This window comes from Panulirus ornatus, chromosome 3 (genome assembly GCF_036320965.1).
Source record: "Panulirus ornatus isolate Po-2019 chromosome 3, ASM3632096v1, whole genome shotgun sequence".
NCBI classification, from domain to species: Eukaryota; Metazoa; Arthropoda; class Malacostraca; order Decapoda; family Palinuridae; genus Panulirus; species Panulirus ornatus.
This window is the reverse complement of record NC_092226.1, coordinates 25,303,356-25,316,837: the sequence shown is the minus strand read 5'-3', so window position 1 is coordinate 25,316,837 and position 13,482 is coordinate 25,303,356. Positions and strand designations below refer to the sequence as shown.

The window sequence follows — 13,482 nt, the reverse complement described above, 5'->3', positions numbered from 1 at the left end:
CTGTCTGATCCACTGCAGTAGTCAACGAAGGACCTTCTCTCTCTCATCCTATTAACTCTCATGGATCTACCCTATTACCTACTCTCTTTCTTCTTTCTTCAACTTCTAACACCATTCACTATCATGCTGAAGGTTCCACTTTACACACTTCAGCTCATTTTCTGTCCACTTGTTCTAATACCTATTCTATTTATCATAGGGAACGTATTTCCTCTTTCAATTTTGATCTGTGCAAAATCTCGCAACAGGGAAACAATATGCTCATTGAATCTAATAATGCTAAAACAATTTCTCCCTTATCTATTCCTGAGTGTCACTCATTTCCGTTATTCAGTTTAAAAATAACACAATTCAACCTTACAATTACATAAGCATGTTGGGAATATCCAAATCTTCAACTTGGAAACCCCACATAATCAACATCATAAAGGCTGCTTCCAAAAAGATGGAGGTGTCATATGAGTGCTGTATGTAGTAATTTTTCTTGAGAACAGAAATTTCATATATACAGGTTTTTTATTATTCTATTACTATACTTTATCGCCATCTCCCGCATTAGTGAGGCAGCACAAGGAAACAGACGAAAGAATGGCCCAACCCACCCACATACACATCTATATACATAAACATACCACACACACACATATACATACCTATAAATTTCAACGTATACGTTGTTCGCTGATGATACAGCGCTGGTGGCTGATTCATGTGAGAAACTGCAGAAGCTGGTGACTGAGTTTGGTAAAGTGTGTGGAAGAAGAAAGTTAAGAGCAAATGTGAATAAGAGCAAGGTTATTAGGTACAGTAGGGTTGAGGGTCAAGTCAATTGGGAGGTGAGTTTGAATGGAGAAAAACTGGAGGAAGTGAAGTGTTTTAGATATCTGGGAGTGGATCTGGCAGCGGATGGAACCATGGAAGCGGAAGTGGATCATAGGGTGGGGGAGGGGGCGAAAATTCTGGGGGCCTTGAAGAATGTGTGGAAGTCGAGAACATTATCTCGGAAAGCAAAAATGGGTATGTTTGAAGGAATAGTGGTTCCAACAATGTTGTATGGTTGCGAGGCGTGGGCTATGGATAGAGTTGTGCGCAGGAGGATGGATGTGCTGGAAATGAGATGTTTGAGGACAATGTGTGGTGTGAGGTGGTTTGATCGAGTGAGTAACGTAAGGGTAAGAGAGATGTGTGGAAATAAAAAGAGCGTGGTTGAGAGAGCAGAAGAGGGTGTTTTGAAGTGGTTTGGGCACATGGAGAGGATGAGTGAGGAAAGATTGACCAAGAGGATATATGTGTCGGAGGTGGAGGGAACGAGGAGAAGAGGGAGACCAAATTGGAGGTGGAAAGATGGAGTGAAAAAGATTTTGTGTGATCGGGGCCTGAACATGCAGGAGGGTGAAAGGAGGGCAAGGAATAGAGTGAATTGGAGCGATGTGGTATACCGGGGTTGACGTGCTGTCAGTGGATTGAATCAAGGCATGTGAAGCGTCTGGGGTAAACCATGGAAAGCTGTGTAGGTATGTATATTTGCGTGTGTGGACGTATGTATATACATGTGTATGGGGGGGGGGTTGGGCCATTTCTTTCGTCTGTTTCCTTGCGCTACCTCGCAAACGCGGGAGACAGCGACAAAGTATAATATAATATATAATATACTACATAAATATACATACAAACAGATGTGCATATTCATACTTGCTGCTTTCATCCATTCCCGTCGCCACCCTGCCACACATGAAAATAGCATCCCCTCACCCTAGCGAGGTAGTGCTAGGAAAAGAAAACAAAGGCCACATTCGTTCCCACTCAATCTCTAGCTGTCATGTGTAATACACTAAAACCACAGCTCCCTTTCCACATCCAGGCCCCACAAAACTTTCCATGGTTTACCCCAGATGCTTCACATGCCCTGGTTCAAGCCAATGACAGCAAGTCGACCCTGGTATACCACATCGTTCCAATTCACTCTAGTCCTTGCATGCCTTTCACCTTCCTGTATGTTCAGGCCCCGATCGCTCAAAATCTTTTTCACTCCATCCTTCCACCTCCAATTTGGTCTCCTGCTTCTCTTTCTCTCAACGTGTGACACATATATCCTCTTTGTCAATCTTTCCTCACTCATTCTCTCCATGTGACCAAACCATTTCAACATACCCTCTTCTGCTCTCTCAACACACTCTCTTTATTACCACACATCTCTCTTACCCTTTCATTACTTACTCGATCAAACCACCTCACCACATATTGTCCTCAAACATTTCATTTCCAACACATCCACTCTCCTCCACACAACCCAGCTATAGCCCATACCTCGCAACCACATAACAATGTTGGAACCACTATTCCTTCAAACATATCCATTCTTGCTCTCCAAGATAACGTTTTCCCCTTCCACACATTCATCAACACTCCCAGAACCTTTGCCTCTTCCCCCGCCCTGTGACTCACTTCCGCTTCCATGGTTCTATCCACTACTAAATCCACTCCCAGATATCTAATACACTTCACTTCCTCCAGTTCTTCTCCATTCAAACTTAACTCTCAATCAACTTGTCCCTCAACCCTACTGAACCTAAATAAGCTTGTTTTCATTCACATTTACTCTCAGGTTTCTACTTTCATACACTTTACCAAACTCAGTCACCAACTTCTGCAGTTTCTCAACCGAATCAGCCACCAGCGCTGTATCATCAGCAAACAAAAACTGACTCACTTCCCAAGCCCTCTCATCCACAACAGACTGCATACTTGCCCCTCTCTCCAAAATGCTTGCATTTACCTCCCTAACAACGCCATCCATGTAGAAATTAACAACCATGGAGACATCACCCACCCCTGCCACAAACTGACATTCACTTGGAACCAATCACCCTCCTCTCTTCCTACTCGTACACATGACTTACATCCTTGGTAAAAACTTTTCACTGCTTCTGGCAACTTACTTCCCACACCATACACTCTTAATACCTTCCACAAAGTATCTCTATCCACCCTATTGTATGCCTTCTCCAGATCCATAAATACCACATACAAATCCATCTGTTTTTCTAAGTATTTCTCACATACATTCTTCAAAGCAAACACCTGATCCACATATCCTCTACCACTTCTGAAACCACACAGCTCTTCCCAAATCTGATGCTCTGTACAAGCCTTTACCCTCTCAATCAATACCCTCCCATATAATTTCCCAGGAATACTCAACAAACTTATTCCTCTGTAATTTGAGCACTCACCTTTATCACTTTTGCCTCTGTACAATGGCAGTATGCATGCATTCCTCCAATCCTCAGGCACTTCACCATGAACCATACATACATTGGATATCCTTACCAACCAATCAACAACACAGTCACCCCCTTTTTTAATAAATTCCACTGCAATACCATCCAAACCCTCTGTCTTGCCAGATTTCATCTTCCGCAAAGCTTTCACTACCTCTTCTCTGTTCATCGAACCATTCTACTTGACCCTCTCACTTCACAAACCATCTCGACCAAAACATATTGTATATGCCACTCTATCATCAAACACATTCAACAAACCTTCAAAATACTCACTCCATCTCCTCATTTCACCACTACCTGTTATTACCTCCCTATTAGCCCCCTTCACTCATGTTCCTCTTTGTTCTCTTGTCTTACCCATTTTATTTACCTCGAAAACATCTTTTTATTCTCCCTAAAGTTTAATTATAAAAGGGTTTTATTCACCTATAATAGCGCACTACCCACATATCTGAAGTGCTTCTTCATCCATCCATTTGCAATATTAATTCTTCAGGCACTACCTCTCTCCAGCAATCCTCTTCTGTCCATCATGTTGCTGCTACCCTCCTTGCTTTACAGGTACCATCTTGGGTACTCTCTTGTGAACTGTTTACACTGTCATCAAGGCTTGGTATACCTGTTTCTTTCCTCAAACAGTAATGCTGTGGAATCCTTTTCCTTCTCTTGTTTTTCCCTCTTCCTCTAAACTTTCTACTTTTAACACTCAGGTCTACATACACCTGCAGAGTCCATATTAATCTCTTACTCTCATTTCACCCAAGTTGGCCTTGATTGGAACATGTTTTACCCATGCCACTTTGGTCATTATAAATAAAAAAATAATCTAACTCTGACTACTATTCAACAACATACCATAAACGTTCAAAATTCCTTGAAATGTAAAAAATACTTTGATTTGAATAAAGACGAACATTAATGAATAGCACTGCCATATACGGTGTCCACATAAGTAAACCCCTATATATTTTCAAAGGTAATACACAACTTTAATGTGGATGCAAGAATATGATGTTCCCAAGGAGACACCATCATACATCTGGTAGCTGAGACTAATGTTTCTAACGATGTATCAGTAACCCGCCTCAGTGAGCCTCAGGCTATCTTTACTGAATCTCTAGGGAAGCACCAGCAACCTCCTCAGTTTGCCTCAGGCTATCTCTATGGAATCTCTACAGAAGGAGGTTCTATATACTCTTCCTGGCTATCACACCATTTTGAGGATTTCTCTTCTGGGCAATGTATTTCTTCCACATGTACTTCAAGATAAGAAAGCCTGAGTTCTCTCTTGAAAAAAAGAAAATGTGGGTATACTTGAGATTACTAGGTAGTGTGCACTGGGTGCTCAGAATGCATGATCAGGTGCTTGCTTCCTGCAACACAACTTAAGCACCACTTCATTTAAGAGATCAAAACCCTAAGCACCTAAAATATGGACCTAGAGTAATTCAGGAACCATGTAAATTCCATGCTGACATGGAATCAAGGCCAGAGGAGAGACGACAAAGTATTAAAATGCAAGAGTGATATTCTCTCTTTTCTCTTTCATTAGCAACTTTACTTCTTAATCCCACCACTCACCACTCTTTTTAATCTTCCCAACTCCCATCTTTCGCATGCCACATGCATCTCTTACATATGCTATCCCTGCTTCCCTAAGTACCTCCCATTCCTCACCCACTCCCTTCACTTCATTTGCTCTCACCTTTTGCCTTCCTACAATCAATATCTCCTGGTATTTCTTCAAAAAAGTCTCCTTTCCAAGCTCATTTACTCTCATCACTCTCATCTCATCACCACTATCTCCTCTTTTTCGAAAACCTCTACAAATCTTCACCCTCGCTTCCAAAAAGAAAGTGGTCAAACATCCAACCAGCTGCCCCCCTCAGCACACTTACATCCAAAAATCTCTCTTTTTATACACCTACCAATTACTACGTAATCCAATAATGCCCGGTGACCATCTCTCCTACTCACATACATATACTGTGTATATCTCTATTGTTTTCAACAAGGAAGCATTCCCAATCACCAGCCTTATTTCAGCACACAACTCCACAAGCTCTTCACCATTTCCATTCATAACACTAAATACCCTATGCGCTTCAATTATACCCTCAACTGCCGCATTACTTACCATGGCATTTTAAATCACCCATCACTAATACCCAGTCTCATGCACCTAAACTGCTGACATACTCACTAAACTACTTCCAAAACACTTGCCTCATGATTTTTCTTCTCATGGCCAGGTGCATAAGCTCTAACAATCATCCATCTCTCACAATCCACTTTCAGTTTTACCCATATCAATCTAGAATTTACTTTCTTATATACTCTAGCACACACACCCACAACTCTTGCTTCAGGAGTAGCACTAATCCTTCCTTAGCTCTTGTCCTCTCACCTAACCCTTAATTCACTCCCAAGATATTTCCAAAACATTCTTCCCCTTTACCCTTGAGCTTTGTTTCACTCAGAGCTAGAACATACAGGTTTCTTTCCTCTAACATGCTACATCTCTCTCTTCTCATCATGGTTACATCTACACATATTCAGAAACCCCAATCTGAGCCTTCGAGGAGAAGGGGCGCTCCCTGCTTGACTCCTTCTTCTGTTTCCTCTTTTAGAAATTGAAATGCAAGATGGGTAGGGTTTCCAGCCTCCGTTCCCGCTCCCTTTAGTTGTCTCCTACAACATATGGATAATATATACACAAGGAGAAGCAGAAGACCAAATTGGAAGTGGAAGGATGGAGTGAAGATTTTGAGTGATCGGGGCCTGAACATACAGGAGGGTGAAAGGTGTGCAAGGATAGAGTGAATTGGAATGATGTGGTATAGCAGGGTTGATGTGCTGTCAATGGATTGATTCAGGGCATGTGAAGTGTCTGGAGTAAGCCATGGAAAGGTCTGTGGGGTCTGGATGTGGAAAGGGACCCATGGTGTTGGTGTATTACAGAACTTTCTATGATTTACTCCAGACGCTTCACATGCCCTGGTTCAATCCAATGACAGCATGTCAATTGGCATGGTGGCAACAGGAACGGATGAAAGCAGCAAGTATGAGTATGTACATGTGTATATATGTATATGCCTGTGTATATGTTGAAATGTATACACTTCAATGACAAAGTATAATACAAAAAATAATAATATATATCTTATACGTATTTGCCATTTCCCATGTTAGCAAGGTAGCATTAAGACCAGAGGACTGAACCTTAAGAGGGTAAATCCTCACTTGGCACCCTTCTCTGTTCCTTCTTTTGGAAAAAAAAAAAAAGGAGGGAAGGATTTCCAGCCCCTTGCTACCTCTCCTTTTAGTCACCTTCTATGACATGCAGGGAACACATGGGAAGGAGTCATATCCTTTGTGGCAGATGGGTAAAATCCCATTACAAAGTTACAGGTAATACCTTCATCTATCCCTATGGGCAGTTTCAGCTGCATCACTACCTTCTCTAAAGGAACAAGGATAATGTCACAAGCTGAACTCCAAATCTAGCAAACCACACTAAGAGAATATAGTGGCAGAGGAAGGTCAACAAGAAAAAGGCGAGATTCGCTCACTGGCCTCCTCTGTAGGAAGAAATAACTTTTTTCAAGTTCAAAATCAATTTTCTTCTTAACAGAATTCAACCAAAGAGCAAAAGCAATGAGAACATAAACCATGCAGAGCGACTGTATGCAAAGCAAACCCAATTTTACACATTAAAAAAGGTGATTACAACTTGGGTTCTAGCTAAGAGCCAAGAACCAAAAATTTACATTACTAATTCATTTGCACATGTACAAAACACATATTCTATGACTTTTTTTATTAACTGAGCTTGCAAAGCCACTGCATGAGCAATGAATGGATGGAGGAGGGGGCATTCCACATCATTTCAGCTCAATTCATGTTTTCGTTTGTTTTCCTTATTCTTTGTTTCAACGGATACATTACCTTACATACCTTTCCCCTGCTTTGCATGGGGTATACATTCCTGGAAAAGTGCACCTAAGTAAATTCACACAAAGTGGACCTAACAGTATCTGGGAACGATAGGGAAACATTCCTAATACCTTCTGAAGTCTCCCTCTTAACTCCTGCCATGGTGAATAAAATGTACCTACCAATTTGGTAAGCATATCTTATGTTCACTAGAGTCCCAGTTGTCCATGTCAATCATGACCAGACCCCTGGCCATGAGTTTTCCAGCAAAAAAAGAACATTTAGATTTTTACCATCCAAAGTAAAAACCATATTTTTGTAAATCATGGAGTACAAAATACACACATTCACAGCTGAAATGATCAATAGATGTACACACACACAGACAATTTGGTACATGGAACAACAAAATCAAGAGAAAATCGGAAACACAGAGCACCAATAATGTAGAGAAGAAAGAGTATCTTCAGTTAGCGTCCTGATGCCTACATCTTGGTCCTACCATCATGACTGAGTGCATAATTACCCATGTTCAAGATGTGGTGCAGAGAGGGGTTCTACACTACAGAGTCCCATCTATTAAACTTTCTCTACTATCCATACTGCTTTTCAAACCTCTGTATGCTGACCACATTCACAATAATATTACTCATTTTATTCCACTCATCCAATACTCATACTATAAAAGTATTTTTTTACATCTTTTCTAACAAGTCTATCGCTTAATTTCACTTTGGAGAATCTAGTAGTTCATCTTTGCATCTCTGGAAAAACTGCTCACTGCAAGCATCATCAAGCTAGTTTAGAAACTTAAAGTTATGATTGAGACACTCCTTACTCTTCTCTTTTTCATGATGCAGAAATATACAACCTCTAACCTATCACACTCTATCACACTTACTGTTAATGAGCTCCCTGAATTCTGTTACCCTTTTTGGTGCCCTCCTGTGAACCTTCTCTATTAGTTCTTTATGCTGTTTTAAGTGCAGTAACCAAATCTCTGAAAAATGTTCTAGCTTTGGATATAATATACAATGTGAACAGTTTGCTAAATACTTCCTTATCCATGTACTGTACTTCATTGTGATTCTAATATTTGCAAGTAGACAGTTTGTCTCCTTTGCAATTCTCCTGAGGTGGTCTGGAGATAAACTGTATACAATGCCAACTCTCAAGTCCCACTCACACAAAAAATTTGTACAACACATTTCCTAATAGTTAATATTCATATCAAGGCTTTCTTTCATTGTATCCCATCCTCAATACTTTGCAATACTCAAAGATGATTTCATCATCCATATATCAAATCAATCATGGAGCTTGTCAAAGTCCCTTATAATCCTTCTCACTCTCGACTTCTATCACATTAGCATCATTCACAAACATAATCAGGTATGCAGCCAGGTTTTCTAGCCTGTCATTTACAAAGATCAAGAATAGCACTGGCCCTAAGAATGAGCCCTGCAAAACTTTTTTTTTTTTGCCCCAACCCATTTCAAGAAGGTTTTAGGACACACATTCTTTGCTTCCTTTAACTTAGGTAATCATTTATCCACTATAGGAATCTTTCCCCTACTCCTACCTGATGATCCAGCTTCTTTACCAACCTCTATGAGGTAAGGTACCAAATGCTATCTGGCAGTAACGAGACACATAATCCAGTTATCCAACTTTTTTGTAAAACAGAATCTCTCTCTCTCTCTCTCTCTCTCTCTCTCTCTCTCTCTCTCTCTCTCTCTCTCTCTCTTGTAAAAGTCAAAGAGGTTTGTTATGCACGACATTTTTTGGAACCCATCTTGCCTCTCACTTAAGTGATTTGTTCTTTGCAAATCATCATCCATTTTCTTTCTAATCATCTCTTCCAGTACTGGACCCCACACACATCAGAGAGACTGGTCTGTAATTCAGCACAGCTTCCCTGTTACCAATCTTGACCTCTAAGCAGAAGGCACGACCTGAAACTCCATTATGGTAAGAAAAAAATTAAATGACAAATCAGCATTCAAAAGTAAGAGAAAATACACAGAAAGGTATAATTATACTTAAGTTGGCCTGGCCTACTGATGAGTTTCGATTGGATGGGGATGCTGATAATGTCTGACAGCATCTGATAAGAATCCTTCTTGCTTATAAACCTGTTTCACACTTTCCTCTTATTATAAAAACATAGCATTGTTGGTAAACAATATGAATATATTTAGAAACAAGGAGTAATGAGGTGTTAAGGAGATGGAGAAAGTATTCTTTAGAGTATTGTTGAATGTGTTTGATATGGTGGCATATGCAGGGTGTTTGGGTCAGGGTGGTATGCAAAGAGAGTGAGTCATGGAAAGTGGTGTGGTGAAGAGAGAAGTGGTGGTGAAAGCCTTGGTTAGATAAAATGCGGCAAGGCAGCTGTAGTGGATGGTATTACAATTGAATTTCTTTGGAAAATGGATGACTATGTAGCTGATTGGCAATTAGGATTTTTCAATGGATGTTTGGATCATGGTGAAGTCCCTCAGGATTGGCGGAATGCATGTTTAGTGACAATAATTAAAAGCATGGGGGATAAAGATGAGTATTAGAAATAAAGAGGCATAATTTTGCTGAGTTATCCCTGGGGTTAGGGGATTAAGAATACTTCCCACGTATTCCCTGCGTGTCGTAGAAGGCGACTAAAAGGGAAGGGAGCGGGGGGCTGGAAATCCTCCCCTCTCGTCTTTTTTTTTAATTTTCCAAAAGAAGGAACAGAGGGGGCCAGGTGAGGATATTCCAAAAAAGGCCCAGTCCTCTGTTCTTTACGCTACCTCGCTAACGCGGGAAATGGCGAATAGTTTAAAAGAAAGAAAAGAAATTTTGCTGAGTATAACTGGTAAGTTGTATGGAGAAGTGGTGATTCAGAGGGTGAAGACATACACAGCATAAAATGGGAGGATCAATGTGGATTCATGAGTGGTAAAGGATGTGTCGACCAGGCATTCACTTAATGGAATGTGTGTGAGAAATACTTAGAGAAAAAGAAGGATTGGTTATGTGGTATTCATGGACCTGGAGAAAATGTGTGACTGGGTTGATAGTAATGCCTTGTGGAGGGTATCATAAATATCTGGCGTGGGAGGAAAGCTACAAAAAGCAATCAGTAGTTTTTATCAAGAATGTAAGGCATTTGTACAAAAAAGCAGAGGAAAGTGAGCAGCTCTGGGTGAAAGCTGGTCTATGGCAGGGGTGTGTAATGTTACCATGGCTGTTAACTGTTTATGGAGGAGGTGGTAATTACGCTATCTATAAGAGGTGAGGGGGACCTGGGAAATGAATTAATCATTGTTTGCTGATAGTACAGCACTGGTGACAGCTTCAAGTAGTAAAGTGCATAAATTGGTATATGAGTTTGGGATAGTGTGTGAAAAAGGATGAAGTTGAGAGTAAATGAGAAAAAACAAGATTACTAGGGATCAGTCTTGGGTACAATTTTCCTCCTCATATACATCAATGATACTGATAATGGGCTACTTTATAAGATATCTAAATCTGCAAAAGGTAATAAGCTGGCAAATAAATCTGCAACTGACCTAAATCATTTGCAACTTTAGATTGACACAGATGAACTGAAGAAGTGGGGCCCATATGTGGTAAATCAAATTCACTGTCAATAAGTGCAATGTTTTACCTATCAGTAGTTCAAATGAAATGTAAGCAACTGTATGAATTCTGTTTAACTGTGAAAGGTAAATGAAGAAAAAGATGAAGGCGTAATAATGTCTAGTGACCAAAAGCCAAGCAAGTAGTTCAAAGGAGTAAAGATGACTCTCTCATAGAAAGGGTTTCGAAATTTAGTCTAGGTAAATAATCCTACTCTTAACAATTCACAGGTGAGTCCCTATTTTGAATATTGTATTCAGTTTAGGTCACCCTACTTGAGAAAGACATAGAATGGATAGAGTACAATGTCAAGCTACCAAGCTGACTCCTAGATGTAGAAACACATCCTGTGAAAGCCAACAAAACAACATAAATCTAATTAGCTTAAAAAAGACAAGGTCACAAGGTGATCTCATACAGGTATTCAAAATTATGAGAGGCTTTGCTAATCATCGTCTAACAAGCAACTTAAAACATGATTTGTCTGATTTCATTCATAATGAATACAAACTTGTGGGCTAATGTTTCACGTCAAACAAGAAGAAATTTTTCTTCAACAGGATTGTTAACATTTAGAGTGATTTACAGATGAAAGTAATTGAAAGCAGTTCTATAGAGACATTTAAAAAATAGACTTGATACATATTTTGCTTCAAATCCACACTAACATCATTTCCACCTTCTTAGTAGCATGAAAAATTTGCAGGTTTTCCCTTTTGAATCATCTTGTCATTACACTTAAACCACACTAATTTGCAAGCTTCTTATATCTTACACTATCTCAAACAGCTCAAAAAGGACCTAACAGTCTGTTGTTACCCACATTCCTGTGTATCCCAACAGCTGCCCCTCTCAACATATTCACATCCAAGAGTCTCTTCTTTGTATGCCCATCAATTTGTACATAGTCCAATAATACCTTCCTTCCATCTTTCCTACTCTCTCACGTATGTCCCTCTTTTTAAACCAAGTATTTTCAATCACCAATCCTTTTTCAGCACAAAACACCAAAAGCTGTTCACCACTTTAATTCACAATATCAGCTATCCCATGCCTTCCAATCATTTACTCAACTGCTACATTACCTGCTCTCACATTAAAATCACCCAAAACGAAAACTAGATCCCTTGCATAAAACTGCTGACACACTCATGAAGCTCCTTTAAATAAACTTCTTTAGATTTCTCATCTCGCATCAGTCTAGGGCTCACTTCATTAAAATGCTTTCACACATTCCCACAACTACTCCTTCAGCACCAATGCTACCCTCTCTGAAGCTCTCACCCTCATACTAAACCATGACTTTATCCCAAAAATATTCCCAAACCATTTTTTCCCCTTTCCCCTTAAGCTTTGCTTCAGTCACAGTTTGATCATCCAGTTTCCTCTTCCAAAGCATATTATTCATCAATACCTTCTCATCTTGATTACATCAACACAAATTCAGACATGCTAGCCTGAGCCTTCGTGGAGGATGAGCACTCCTCACTTTGCTCTCGTCCCACCTTTACAAAATTAAAATTACAAGCGGGGTTTCAGCCCTCACTTCTTCCCCTTTAGCTGCCTTCTATGACACACAGGAAATATGAGGGAAGTAATCTTTCTCCCCTATCCTTAAGGATCATGCCCCTTCAGTCACCTTCTACGATATGCAGGGAATACATGGGGAGTATTCTCTCTCCTATCCTCTGTTAGCATCATTATCATTACCATCGTATTTTCACTTTTGTGTAATCCCCCGGACCCTTCCTTCAGGGTTTCTTATGGTTTCAAGGTTGCACTAAAATCAACAGCAGAGAAAAAAAAGGGAAGCTCTTTGATGAGATGGTAATCTAAGGGTACAACCACACCAAAGGTGACTTCACTCAGCATAATCACACGTATGCAGAGTCCAATAACACCTTGAACGGTTAATCATGCTATTTGTATAGCAGCTAGGAGGTGCCATGTATACTTTACTGAACTGTTTGTGGAGGAGAGGAAATCATTGAAAAAAAAAAAAGGAGAAAAAGTGTAGGGGGTAGACAGAACCTTGAGGGTCATTGCTGCTGATGAAGAAAAGGGGTGAAAGTGATCCATCAACAACCACAGAGATAGATCAGCTGGAGAGGATGCTAGAAATGAAGGAGCAAAGTGAGGGAGGAAAACCAAAAGAGGGGAGCTTAGAGATGAAGCCCCTATGCCACACCCTATCAAAAGCCTTAGCAACTACATAAGACTCCCCAATATCTTTCAGGGATGATAACCAGACATTAGTAAGATAGGAAAGAATCTCACCAGTGGGTCTCACCTTATTTTCAAGGTGTTTAAGGATATAGAAGTTGAGGAGGGGTTCAGAGACTTTGGAAAAGGTAGATGTCAAAGCAATAGGACAATAGTTAGAGGGGTCAGAGTGGTCACCCTTCTTTGGGATGGGATGTATCAAAGCATGTTTCCAAGAAGGAAAAATTTTGGATCTTAAACAGAAATGGAACAGATGAGCAAGCATAGGTGCAAGTTTACTGGTTCATTATATGAAATTTCTCTTTGTACAGGTTTTTGCAAAACATAACCCACGCATAAAGCAAAGGATGGTCGTAGATGTTGTCTCTGGCAACAACAACTGTTAGCCTTATATATATCATGATGGTCAAAGGGGAGA

General features: G+C 40.1%; 1 protein-coding gene across 9 annotated transcripts in view; it reads right to left on the bottom strand.

Annotated features, from left to right (window-relative positions):
- Window positions 1-13,482, bottom strand: part of LOC139761399 (Fanconi anemia group J protein homolog) — a 1,968,572-nt gene that overhangs the window by 968,562 nt on the left and 986,528 nt on the right. The gene's annotated exons all lie outside the window — the stretch shown is intronic.